Here is a 13,674-nt window from a genome sequence, read left to right on the forward strand (position 1 = left end):
AGTTAAAAACTCTCTCCGTCAGGCAAGTTCCCAAAAGCTTTGAAAACTGCAGTATTAAACCTTTTAAAAAAGCTGAGCCTAGAGCTCTATTATTAACAACTACAGACCAATATCAAATCTACCCTTCATAAGTAAATAAATTGAGAAATTGTCTCCAGCAACTAAACACTTCCTGGCATAAACTGGTGCTATGACACCTTCCAATCAGGATTTCGACCCAGCAAGCACTGAGACCGCCCTTATTAAAGTTGTAAACGAATCCGTCTTAACACAGACTTGGCAAAACCTCAATACTAATGCTACTTGACCTCAGTGCTGCATCGACACTGTAGACCTACATACATTCTGGAAAGGTTAGAAAAAATGGGGGGGGGCTTTCAGGCACTGTTAAATGGTTAAGGTCCTACCTACAAATAGGAACTACTGTTTCCATTGGCGACTTTGTATCAGAATCAACCAACGGACATGTGGAGTACCACAAGGTTCGATCTTAGGACCCTCTTATTCAACATCTACATGCTCCCACTAGGGCAAATCATGCAAATAAACAATATGACCATCATTGCTATGTGATGACACGCAAATCTATGTATCGCTATCACCAAATGACTATCGGCCATAGATCTGCTGTGCCAGTGCATTGAGCAAGTGAAGGAATGGATGTGCCCACATCCTTCAACTAAATGAGGACAAAACAGAGATAATTGTATTTGGTTCTAAAACGGAAAGGCTTAAAGTAACCCAACACCTTCACTCTCTGTCCCTGAAAACCTCAATCAAAGCCAGAAATCTAGGGGTTATCATGGATTCAGATTTACATTTTGACAGTCACATCAAATCAGTTACAAAATCGGCATATTATCACCTTAAAAATGTAGCAAGACTTAGAGGGCTCATGTCCACCGAAGACAAAAACTTGTACATGCCTTTATCACTAGTAAGCTTGATTACTGCAAGGGTCTCCTCACAGGTCTCCCAAAACAAACTCTGAGGAAGCTTCAGCTTGTTCAGAATGCTGCTGCTAGAGTTCTAACAAAGACCAAAAAATTTGATCATATTACACCAATTCTGAAATCGTTACATTGGCTTCCTGAGGTCAGAGAATTGATTTTAAATCATGTTGCTAACCTATAAATCCCTACATTTAGGCCCAAAAATATTTAACTGATATGCTTCCACTACATCAGCCTTCTAGACCACTAAGATCCTCTGAGACCAATCTGTTAATTATCCCCAGAGTAAACACAAAACATGGGAAAGGCAGGATTTAGTTATATGCAACAAATAGCTGGAATAAACTCCCAGAGGATTTAAGACTTGCCCCAACTCGGAGCACCTTTAAAAACAAGACTGAAGACTTTTATGTTTGCTATAGCCTTCTGCTAAAATCTTAAATACATTGCACTTCTAAAAAGCTTTTTAACTTTGCCTCTATTTTTATTTTAATACTAAAATGCCTTTTTAATTTACCCATTTTTTTGCATATGTTTTTCTTTTACTTATCTATTATTATTTTATTTTATTGTATGACAATGTTTATATGTGAAGCACTTTGAGTCTGCCTTGTGTATGAAAAGTGCTATATAAATAAGTTGCCTTGCCTTGCCTAGGTAGTAAGCAGTAAGCAAGTAGGCGGTTTCGAACACACCCAGGTCTAAGGTATATTCATGGCTTCCTCGAAGCCAGATTTTTGGCGGTCCAATCAGGAACAGAGGGAGTGGCTGAGAACGATGACGTTAAAGTCAGCTCGTTGACGGACATCTTCACGCACGTGTTGGTTTGTTTACAGCCTGTGCGCAACGTGATTCCCGGCAAACTTAGCGATTGGTTATGGCAGATCCAGAGTGGCACTGGGCAGATCCAATTGTTTTAAACTTCAACAGACACCCGCCTTCAAGTGAGTTAACGTTTGTCAGTTGAGTAGGTCCAGCCTCTGAACATACCCAGGCTTTCTTGGGAAACCTGGCTCGACAGAGACGCAACTCGCAATCAGAGTTAAATGGTACCACGACGCTCACTTTAGATTAAATTAGTCGAATCAGGTTTTCCGCTTTAGGTTCAATGCGCGTTCACATAAAAGGGGCGTTTATCGCGTCATTTGACTCACCCTTATGCAAAATTAATCGAGCGAGAGCGGTGTGTTTCAATCAAGGCGAGCAGTGTATTATAATGAATTCCTACGAGGATTCAAAGTCTAAATCACAGCCAAGGGGAACACGGTTGCGCAATAAGGCTAGGGTGGCGTGCTGGCAAAAAATAGCCGGCTGGTTAATTCGTAAGTGAAAAGATTCTGCATATTGTCTCGAAAAATATCATGTATCATCATGCCTTTTACCCCCATAGATGTGGTGCCAGCACGCTCCTACGAACATGGGGCCATGTCAAAAATAAATATAAAATATTATTCAATGTGGTAGGTGTAAGCATCCATTTGAATAATTTCAGGTGAACCTCGCCTATGATTTGCAATGACCTAGGTTCCAACCTTAATCTGTTGATTACCTGTAGCAAATAAAAAGAAACCCAAATTAATACGACTGGGAGGGGACCGCTCACCGCCCTTCACCACTTCGGAGGAGCTGCCTCTCGCCAATAACGAAGGTCGGCCGATGATGGTAGGAGTGGAAGGGGGGATGTCCTCTGACCCCACTGCCTCGACATCCAAGGCGTTTGGAATGATTATTGTATTGGCAATGGACATAAATAATTGTCTTGCTAATCAAATGTGAAATGATTGAGTGTAAATTAATTGTGTCATTTTAGTTGAAGGTAAACTTATTTTGGAGGAGCCGCCACAATCAATCTCCAGAAGTATAACTATAAAGCAAGTGTCACGTATTCTTCGATAAATGTTGAATTTTAGAAAGAATGTCCTATAATAGGTTCCCTGATTCTTTCAGGAGACTCTGTCGGCCTGTGACTCCAGGGCGACTATGGAGGTGATTTTTCTTATAAATTCTCACAGCTAATATGTATTTGTAGAATAAAAAAATTCCGAGGCCTAATTGTGTCACTGACATAGCTGTTAGTAAGGGATAATGGACAACACGGCACTTGACTATCCAAGATTAATGTACGTTGAAAGTGGGGCCACCTTTGAATTTTCTAAAGAGCCACAATGGGAACTCAACCGAGCAGTGCTGTAACTATTTCACAGACTCTTCCTTTTGATCATTTTATCTACAGAGGGAAATGGATTGGATGGGCCATCCACCTCCACCTCAACCTCTCAAGGCCTCGAGGACAGACAAGGTTTTTATTTAGGTTATTCCTTTTGTAAGGGGCGCCACAAGGCTTTGACCATGGTAAATTAATTAATTAGTTATTGAACAAAAGTCACAATGAAGTTAAATGAGATTATCAAATGGAATGACACATTATCATTCATACCAAATGTAGCCTACCTACTACTTAAAGGTCCATGCATGGTATTTTATGTATTCTTTAATATATTATTAACGGTAGGCCACACAAACGCTTTACTTACTCGCGTTTAGGGGCGTCAAAATCGGCACATTTTTGCATAGGGAACAATTGGTAAAAGGCTCGTAGACCGTTACAATGCGATGAAAGCGTCAATATTAGGGGCGTTTACGCGCGTCACTCAACGTTAATTACGCAAGTAAACGCAGTAACGCGTCCAACGCGCCAAACGCCCAGGAGTTCAGAAATCTGAACTTTCAACGCGCCAATCACAACGCGTGACGGTGCGGCCACACCAAACGCGTTACTCGCGTGGATAACGCGAGGGTACAGCGCCTACCCTGACGCTTGATCATGTGGGGTGGTTACTCCGGTTTCAACGCTTCCACGCGTCAACGCGCCAACGCAGCTAGATGATCCATTCTGCAAGTGAACGGAGCATTCCCTCTTCGTCATAACATACAAACCAAACAGCCTTCACATTCACCGATGCGAACATTATGAAAGTAAAATGCACATTTCTCGCTAAAATGGGTTTTCATAAACGCATTTAATGGCGTAACTATGTTACTATTTCCACCCAGAATTAAAGATAGTTGTCGGCCGATGGCTGCGCTGGAGTCCGAGGTAGGAACCCAAACGCTGCCGTGTTTGGGTGATGGAGCTTAGATCGGGTTAGATAAATAATCTCTGATATAAATAACAATAATCGGTTTAAATAACTTCACATGGTGTGTCTGGTGTGTTTCCAGCATTCGTAGTGTTGATCAGCAGAGAAATAGTCCGCCAAGACATTGAGGTGCTTAGCATCCAGAGACTCTGTCCCATGCAAGTGAACGGAGCGTTCCCTCTTCGTCATAACTATCAAACCAAACATCCTTTCACATTCACCGGAGCGAACATTATGAAAGTAAATGCACATTCTCGCTATAAATGTTCCACTAAACGCATTTAATAGCGTAAACTATGTTACTATTTCCACCCAGAATAAAGAAAAATGTCGGCCGTATGCTTCTGTCCAAGCTCACTACTCTCTGCCAGTGAGTCGGGTCAAGCTCAACGCTGATTGGCTATCGCGGCCAAGCGTCACGCGTTCTGAACTCCGGGCGTTGGGCGTTGGGCGCGTTACTGCGTTACGTGCGTAATTACGTGCGTCTGACGCGCGTAACGCCCCTAACTTGACGCTCATCGCATGTAACGCGTCTACGCGCCTATACCAATGGTTCCCTATGCAAAAATGCCGAATTTTGACGCCCCTAACGCGAGAGTAACGCCTCGTGCCCACTGCACCGTCAGTCAACGGACGTGGGAAGGCGTGGCTGACGGATGGGGGAGTAGTCTTTGCAGATGCATCCGTCAGCCAATCAAATCGGTTCGCCGGGTTCTTCCCGCTTCTTCTGCTTGTTGCGAGGCAAGCTGACCCGCTTTCCCGCTTTCCAGTATCGTCAGAGCCCGAGTCGGTCACAGTGCTTAAATTTGCATACGCGATCTGATTGGATGACGGAACCGTCGCTGGCGAAAAGTTGAACATTTTTCAATTTCTGACGGTGGCGAACGATCCAACTGAACGACGGATCCACAATGCATTGCGCGTACGTCCCCATTAAAGTCAATGGGCAACGGACAACTGACGGAGGCAGTGGGCACGGGGCGTTACGCCCGTGCCCACTACATGCGTCCGTTGCGTGATCCCCATTGACTTTAATGGGGACGGACGCGCAATGCATTGTGGATCCGTACGTTCGTTGGAGCGTTCGCACCGTCAGAAAGTTGAAAAATGTTCAACTTTTTCGCCAGCGACGGTTCCGTCATCCAATCAGATCGCGTATGCAAATTTAAGCACTGTGACGCGACTCGGGCTCTGACGATACTGGAAAGCGGGAAAGCGGGTCAGCTTGCCTCGCAACAAGCAGGAAGAAGCGGGAAGAACCCGGCGAACCGATTTGATTGGCTGACGGATGCATCTGCAAAGACTACTCCCCCATCCGTCAGCCACGCCTTCCCACGTCCGTTGACTGACGGTGCAGTGGGCACGAGGCGTTACTCGCGTTAGGGGCGTCAAAATTCGGCATTTTTGCATAGGGAACCATTGGTATAGGCGCGTAGACGCGTTACATGCGATGAAGCGTCAAGTTAGGGGCGTTACGCGCGTCAGACGCACGTAATTACGCACGTAAACGCAGTAACGCGCCCAACGCGCCAACGCCCGGAGTTCAGAACGCGTGACGCTTGGCCGCGATAGCCAATCAGCGTTGAGCTTGACCCGACGTCACTGGCAGAGAGTAGTGAGCTTGGACAGAAGCATACGGCCGACATTTTTCTTTATTCTGGGTGGAAATAGTAACATAGTTACGCTATTAAATGCGTTTATGGAAACATTTATAGCGAGAAATGTGCATTTTACTTTCATAATGTTCGCTCGGTGAATGTGAAGGATGTTTGGTTTGATAGTTATGACGAAGAGGGAACGCTCCGTTCACTTGCATGGACAGAGTCTCTGGATGCTAAGCAACCTCAATGTCTTGGCGGACTATTTCTCTGCTGATCAACACTACGAATGCTGGAAACACACCAGACACACCATGTGAAGTTATTTAAACCGATTATTGTTATTTATATCAGAGATTATTTAATCTAACCCGATCTAAGCTCCATCACCCAAACACGGCAGCGTTTGGGGTTCCTACCTCGGACTCCAGCGCAGCCACGGCCGACAACTATCTTTATTCTGGGTGGAAATAGTAACATAGTTACGCCATTAAATGCGTTTATGGAAACATTTTTAGCGAGAAATGTGCATTTTACTTTCATAATGTTCGCTCGGTGAATGTGAAGGCTGTTTGGTTTGATAGTTATGACGAAGAGGGAATGCTCCGTTCACTTGCATGGAAATGGACTCATCTAGCTGCGTTGGCGCGTTGACGCGTTGGAAGCGTTGAACCGAGTAACCACCCCACAATGATCAAGCGTCAGGTTAGGCGCGTTACTCGCGTTATCCAACGCGAGTAACGCGTTTGGTGTGGCCGCACCGTCACGCGTTGGAGCGTTGAAAGTTCAGATTTCTGAACTCCGGGCGTTGGCGCGTTGGACGCGTTACTGCGTTTACGTGCGTAATTACGTGCGTCTGACGCGCGTAACGCCCCTAACTTGACGCTTCATCGCATGTAACGCGTCTACGCGCCTATACCAATGGTTCCCTATGCAAAAATGCCGAATTTTGACGCCCCTAACGCGAGTAACGCGTTTGGTGTGGCCGTACCGTAATACCTATATTAAAGAATACATAAAATACCATGTCATGGGACCTTTAAGTAGTAGGTAGGCTACATTTGGTATGAATGATAATGTGTCATTCCATTTGATAATCTCATTTAACTTCATTGTGACTTTTGTTCAATAAATAATTAATTAATTCAGTTACCATGGTCAAAGCCTTGTGGCGCCCCTTACAAAAGGAATAACCTAAATAAAAACCTTGTCTGTCCCTCGAGAAGGCCTTGAGGAGGTTGAGGTGGAGGTGGATGGCCCATCCAATGCCATTTCCCTCTGTAGAATAAATGATCAAAAGGAAGAGTCATGTGAAATAGTTACAGCACTGCTCGGTTGAGTTTCCCATTGTGATGGCTCTTTAGAAAATTCAAAGGTGGCCCCACTTTCAACGTACATTAATCTTGGATAGTCAAGTGCCGTGTTGTCCATTATCCCTTACATAACAGCTATGTCAGTGACACAATTAGGCCTCGGAATTTTTTATTCTACAAATACATATTATAGCTGTGAGAATTTATAAGAAAAATCACCTCCATAGTCGCCCTGGAGTCACAGGCCGACAGAGTCTCCTGAAAGAATCAGGGAAACCTATTATAGGACATTCTTTCTAAAAATTCAACATTTAGAAGAATACGTGACACTTTGCTTTTATAGTTATATACTTCTGGAGATTGATTGTGGGCGGCTCCTCCAAAATAATGTTTACCTTCAACTAAAAATGACACAATTAATTTACACTCAATCATTTCACATTTGATTAGCAAGACAATTATTTATGTCCATTGCCAATACATGAATAATCATTCCAAACGCCTTGGATGTCGAGGCAGTGGGGTCAGAGGACATCCCCCCTTCCACTCCTACCATCATCGGCCGACCTTCGTTATTGGCGAGAGGCAGCTCCTCCGAAGTGGTGAAGGGCGGTGGAGCGGTCCCCCTCCCAGTCGTATTAATTTGGGTTTTCTTTTTATTTGCTACAGGTAATCAACATGAGATTAAAGGTTGGAACCTAGGTCATTGCAAATCATAGGCGAGGTTCACCTGAAATTATTCAAATGGATGCTTACACCTTACCACATTGAATAATATTTTTATATTTATTTTTGACATGGCCCCATGTTCGTAGGAGCGTGCTGGCACCACATCTATGGGGGTAAAAGGCATGATGATACATGATATTTTTCGAGACAATATGCAGAATCTTTTCACTTACGAATTAACACAGCCGGCTATTTTTTGCCAGCACGCCACCCTAGCCTTATTATGCGCAACCGTGTTCCCCTTGGCTGTGATTTAGACTTTGAATTCCTCGTAGGAATTCATTATAATACACTGCTCGCCTTGATTGAAACACACCGCTCTCGCTCGATTAATTTTGCATAAGGGTGAGTCAAATGACGCGATAAACGCCCCTTTTATGTGAACGCGCATTGAACCTAAAGCGGAAAACCTGATTCGACTAATTTAATCTAAAGTGAGCGTCGTGGTACCATTTAACTCTGATTGCGAGTTGCGTCTCTGTCGAGCCAGGTTTCCCAAGAAAGCCTGGGTATGTTCAGAGGCTGGACCTACTCAACTGACAAACGTTAACTCACTTGAAGGCGGGTGTCTGTTGAAGTTTAAAACAATTGGATCTGCCCAGTGCCACTCTGGATCTGCCATAACCAATCGCTAACGTTTGGCCGGGAATCACGTTGCGCACAGGCTGTAAACAAACCAAACACCGTGCGTGAAGATGTCCGTCAACGAGAGCTGACTTTAACGTCATCGTTCTCAGCCACTCCCTCTGTTCGCTGATTGGACCGCCAAAAATCTGGCTTCGAAGGAAGCCATGAATATACCTTAGACCTGGGGTGTGTTCGAAACCGCCTACTTGCTTACTGCTTACTACCTAGGCAAGGCAAGGCAACTTTATTTATATAGCACTTTTCATACACAAGGCAGACTCAAAGTGCTTCACATATAAACATTGTCATACAATAAAATAAAATAATAATAGATAAGTAAAAGAAAAACATATGCAAAAAAATGGGTAAATTAAAAAGGCATTTTAGTATTAAAATAAAAAAATAGAGGCAAAGTTAAAAAGCTTTTTAGAAAGTGCAATGTATTTAAGATTTTAGCAGAAGGCTATAGCAAACATAAAAGTCTTCAGTCTTGTTTTAAAGGTGCTCAGAGTTGGGGCAAGTCTTAAATCCTCTGGGAGTTTATTCCAGCTATTTGTTGCATAGTAACTAAATCCTGCTTTCCCATGTTTTGTGTTTACTCTGGGGATAATTAACAGATTGGTCTCAGAGGATCTTAGTGGTCTAGAAGGCTGATGTAGTGGAAGCATATCAGTTAAATATTTTGGGCCTAAACCATGTAGGGATTTATAGGTTAGCAACATGATTTTAAAATCAATTCTCTGACCTACAGGAAGCCAATGTAACGATTTCAGAATTGGTGTAATATGATCAAATTTTTTGGTCTTTGTTAGAACTCTAGCAGCAGCATTCTGAACAAGCTGAAGCTTCCTCAGAGTTTGTTTTGGGAGACCTGTGAGGAGACCATTGCAGTAATCAAGCTTACTAGTGATAAAGGCATGTACAAGTTTTTGTAAGTCTTCGGTGGACATGAGCCCTCTAAGTCTTGCTACATTTTTAAGGTGATAATATGCCGATTTTGTAACTGATTTGATGTGACTGTCAAAATGTAAATCTGAATCCATGATAACCCCTAGATTTCTGGCTTTGATTGAGGTTTTCAGGGACAGAGAGTGAAGGTGTTGGGTTACTTTAAGCCTTTCCGTTTTAGAACCAAATACAATTATCTCTGTTTTGTCCTCATTTAGTTGAAGGAAATTTCGGCACATCCATTCCTTCACTTGCTCAATGCACTGGCACAGCAGATCTATGGGCCGATAGTCATTTGGTGATAGCGATACATAGATTTGCGTGTCATCAGCATAGCAATGATGGTCAATATTGTTATTTTGCATGATTTGCCCTAGTGGGAGCATGTAGATGTTGAATAAAGAGGGTCCTAAGATCGAACCTTGTGGTACTCCACATGTCACGTTGGTTGATTCTGATACAAAGTCGCCAATGGAAACAAAGTAGTTCCTATTTTGTAGGTAGGACCTGAACCAATTTAAGACAGTGCCTGAAAGCCCCACCCAGTTTTCTAACCTTTCCAGAAGTAATGTATGGTCTACAGTGTCGAATGCAGCACTGAGGTCAAGTAGCATTAGTATTGAGGTTTTGCCAGAGTCTGTGTTAAGACGGATGTCGTTTACAACTTTAATAAGGGCGGTCTCAGTGCTGTGCAGGGGTCGAAATCCTGATTGGAAGGTGTCATAGCAACCAGTTGATGCCAGGAAGTGATTTAGTTGCTGGAGGACAACTTTCTCAATGATTTTACTTATGAAGGGTAGATTTGATATTGGTCTGTAGTTGTTAATAATAGAGGCATCTAGGCTCAGCTTTTTTAAAAGGGGTTTAATAACTGCAGTTTTCAAAGCTTTTGGGAACTTGCCTGACTGGAGAGAGTTGTTAACTATCTGCAATATGTCTACTGCTAGGCAGTCGAAAACATTCTTAAAGAGGTTGGTAGGTATAGTATCAAGGCAACAGGTGGATGGCTTTAGTTGTGTCACAGTTTCCACAAGATTTTGAGAGTCTATAACATCAAAGCATGCCATCCTTGCCACGTAATTTTTGCCTGAACAGGGTGGTAGTCCAACATTTTTGTTTGACGTGGAGATATTGATGGCGCGTCTGATACCTTCAATTTTATCAATATAAAAAGTTGCAAACTCATTGCATTTCTGCGTGGAATGGAGATCAGGTGGAATTTCTGTTGGGGGGTTGGTCAGTCTGTCAACCGTTGCAAATAGGGTTTTTGCATTATTAGTGTTGGTTTTAATGATATTGGAGAAAAATGTTTCTCTAGCATTTTTTAAGTCTAAATTGTAGGCACGGAGGCTCTCTTTATAGATATCATGGTGAATATGAAGTTTTGTTTTACGCCAGATGCGTTCAACCTTCCTGCATTCTTTTTTCTGTGCTGTTACAGAAGCAGCTTTTCTCCAGGGTGCCTTTTGCTTTCCAGAAATCGTTTTAACCTTATAAGGTGCAATGATATCTATGACTTTCAAAATTTTCAAATTAAAGTTTTCTACAAGATCATCAGCAGAACATGGGTTTAGAGGTGGTAGCAAGGAGATGGCCTTTTTAAAAAGTACATTAGAATCTTCATTGATATACCGTTTTTTGACAGTGTTTGATTTTGTCTGTATGTCGGGAATAAAAGATATGTTAAAGAAAACACAAAAGTGGTCAGACAAGGAAGGATCAGTCACAGAGAGATCAGAAACATTGAGGCCCTTTGTGATAACCAGGTCTAGAGTGTGCCCCTTACAATGAGTAGCCTCTTTCACATGTTGAGACAGTTCAAATGTGTCCAAAATGGTAAAAAGTTTTTTGGCACACTTGTCATTCAAATCATCAGTATGAAAATTGAAGTCCTACTAAATATTTGGCTTACTTCTCGAATCCTTAAATAATGATTGAGTAATCCATTTGAGTAATCGACGTTCAGAAGACCGTCCTTACTTAATCACCTCAGATGACGTGAATCAAATGACGTGTCAATAACCTACCGGCCGGGCGCCGTTAATAAATATTATAAATAAATATATAAACGTCACATTTAACGTCACAGTACACCTTCAACCTAAGGATTTGCGGTGATATGTTAAAACAATTATTAAACAATTATTAAAAGCACTGCTGCTGCGGCTCCCCGTTTAGCGCCATTGCTTCCACTGTTCTTTTGAATAGACGCAGTGCATTCTGGGGCAGTTGAGTACGTCTAGTAAGCTAGCGATGCTTACTCAAAATCTTTCCGGAAGTAGAAGACATTCGGATACTACTCGCTTACCTAAACTCGCTTACTAAGTTCTCGCTTACTCAATTTGACGTCATAGTTAGTAGGAGTAGTAAGCAAGTACGCGGTTTCGAACACACCCCAAGACTGACTACTGAAATTAAATTAAAATTGAGCGGAAGTAGATAGGTGGGCGGTGCCAGGCTAACGCTCTGTGTGTTGGAACTCAAAAAATGCGACAAAATGTTATTATATTTTTATTGTTACAACTTTTGCAAATTTTATTGAGGATTTCATTTTCACTTAGCATATTAAAATACACTTTGAATAACGTATTTACAAATTATATTTTTAAATTGCATAATGAATTGTCAATTGCATAATGTAATGACTTATATGCATTGCCATTTGAATTGCAAATTGCATTGACATTTGAATTTTGCTACATATATGCATCCATAGATAAAGGATCTTTGGTAGTGGTAAAACCATACGGTTTGTCCAGTTTTCCACTAAAATAGTGCAACAGGCTGGTCGAGAGCTGAGACAGCTGAGACAACAAACTTTAGTTAACTCGCTAAAAACCTAACAGCCAGCCCGCAAAAGTTCTCTCTCAGACAGCCTACGCTTTAGCTGTCGCTGGGAGACAGTAAAGAAATACTTGAACAAAGAACAAATTATTGATCCACATTCTTACCTTTGTGTAGAGGCTACGGTTTGCAGGCTGATGTTGTTGATGTCAAGGTGTATCAATTTACATCCGCCACAATCGATCATAGAGCTCATTCACTATTCACTGGGATTTCCCATTTTTTTTATTTGTTTATATTATTATCAGTGTTGGGGTAGTTACTCAAAAAAGTAATTGGTTACTTATTACTAGTTACTTCTATGAATTGTAATGAGATTACTTTATTAGTTACTGCATTTGAAAAGTAACTTCACTACTTATTACTTTACTTTCCCGTTTCTTAATTGACTGTAGATACAGGGACAAACATCATAGCCCTATCATCACGTGTTAATTGGACCCGTTGCTAGGATACTTTGTTTGTGTTTTATGTTTGGGTCTCTTGAGATTCATTAAGTTATTTTGTGTGGCGTTACCGTTGTAAGTTACCGTTGGTTACTACTCCTAGCGTTCTGAATTGATCACAGTTAGTTGGTTGAATAAACCATGGATTATACACCGCCTCCGCCTCGTGTGTGGGAACATTACATATTATGAACCTAACCAATGAGGTTGCACGTCATTATTACATTATAATTGCAATCCACTCTTGAAATAAATGAGTTTCGGGGTCAGTTCTACTCATAGAGCTAATAGTCAAAATGATACTTTTTGATGCCTGAACAATATGTCAGCTCTGAGTGCAGCTCTGCAATTTTATTGAGTTTAGAACACTGTTGGGGAATACAGTGTGCAGTCTTTTTGGCTATTCCACAAGACAAATATGGATGGCCGTGTTCAATCTTATTCAAGCCATGCAGCAGGAACATGCAGTTAGCCAATTGGCCTGTGTTAGATCAAACAGGCTACTAATACTACTCCTACTCCTACTACTACTACTACTACTACTACTGCTAATAATAATAATAATGATAGTAACAAATACTTTATTGCATAGAAAAAAAATATTAACATTTAAAATAGACCCACATAAATAAATAATACGACTAAGAATAATTAGACCACCACTTGGGTCTAGAATGAGGAGTGACCGTTGACATGGCGATTGTATCTTCATCGCTCTCTACCACCGCTCACGTCTAGAGAATCCCGTTCATCATCAATTCAATGTCCCCGTTAAAGATAACAAACTATTTGATCGTGATCGGATTCGGAACCTTTAGCCAAATTCCCTCTAGCCTTCTGCTCGTGCAGCCACACCCTCCGCTCTCACGGGAATGCAGCTGTGCAAAATCGCTCTGTAGCCGATGGTGCTCGTGGTGCCACTGCCTCCTCGTGCATGCGTGCGTTTCCTTCGCGAGCACCCGCAGCATCAGCAACACAAAAGAGACCTTAGTGTATGTGCGTGTGTGCGTGTGTGTGTGTGTGTGTGTGCGTGTGTTTGCTGCGGGTGTGTATGTGTTTGTGTGTGAACGGAGCGT

Source organism: Gadus chalcogrammus, chromosome 12 (genome assembly GCF_026213295.1).
Source record: "Gadus chalcogrammus isolate NIFS_2021 chromosome 12, NIFS_Gcha_1.0, whole genome shotgun sequence".
In the NCBI taxonomy this organism is placed as follows: domain Eukaryota; kingdom Metazoa; phylum Chordata; class Actinopteri; order Gadiformes; family Gadidae; genus Gadus; species Gadus chalcogrammus.